This window comes from Schistosoma mansoni, chromosome 7 (genome assembly GCF_000237925.1).
Source record: "Schistosoma mansoni strain Puerto Rico chromosome 7, complete genome".
NCBI lineage: Eukaryota > Metazoa > Platyhelminthes > Trematoda > Strigeidida > Schistosomatidae > Schistosoma > Schistosoma mansoni.
In genome coordinates this window covers 6,604,924-6,605,916 of record NC_031501.1, presented here as the reverse complement: position 1 = coordinate 6,605,916, position 993 = coordinate 6,604,924, and positions in this window count along the sequence as shown.

The following is a 993-nucleotide window of genomic DNA, read 5'->3' as shown; positions in this document are numbered from 1 at the left end:
AGATCAGTCATTAAAATTAAGAACCCCTCTATATATATTTGATCTGATGATGTTAATTGGTGTGAAATGGATTCATAGCATAATTTTATGTCTAACATGATTCCCATATTCTGCAACAGATTTGACTATGAGATTTAATATAGGTAAAGTAGTATTTACATAGTACTATTAATTGAACTGTAATTCAAAAGCCTTGACAACACATTTCGATTTATGTTTTGTGTACTAAGTTACAAATTTAAGTAGCGTGATTAGTTATGGTGAAAAATGACTGATCATTTTAGGGTTCACTTGATCTAACCAAGTTATTTTTATTCAGATGATACCATATTATGTTTATTCAATTGACATTTTTATTATTACCAACGCATATGACTATTGTGTTTGTTTAATATAACATGAGGAGTCCCACAATAGGATGAAACGGCCGTCTAGTGCTTCCAGGTTTTCTACGGTGGACTAGCTTCAATTGAGTCATGAATTCAAGTATATATAAAAATCATCAGATAAAAATTATTTTCAAATGTAATTATTTCGTAGTAAGAAACTTAGACAATACAGATTATCATTCAAGTAAAGTTGGATAGCAGCCAGTAGTGTAATCAAGGATGTGAATTTCATTTTATTTTGGGATTCGTCATCTGAATGCCTATGTACACTTGTGCGAGTGTTCACGAGATTTGAAACAACGACATTTCGTTTTGAATGTCCAATTCATGATCCATTGCTCTACTGAATGCAGATAGCTACTGGCTCGTCCAACACTATAATATAGTGGTGTGAGTTATCCTATTGTTGTGGTTTCCAACTAAAATCGATTAGTGGGTTTTTGTTATATGTGTATGCTGAGTGAATTGCCTCGATATTGCTATGGGTCTTTGAACTCAATAGCTTAATGAATAATGCGTTAAAATTTTGTGGTGAAATCAATCAACAGTCTGCTCAGGAAGCTTATATGTCGAGAGTCATTTGTATATTGCAGTTCTTAAAGTG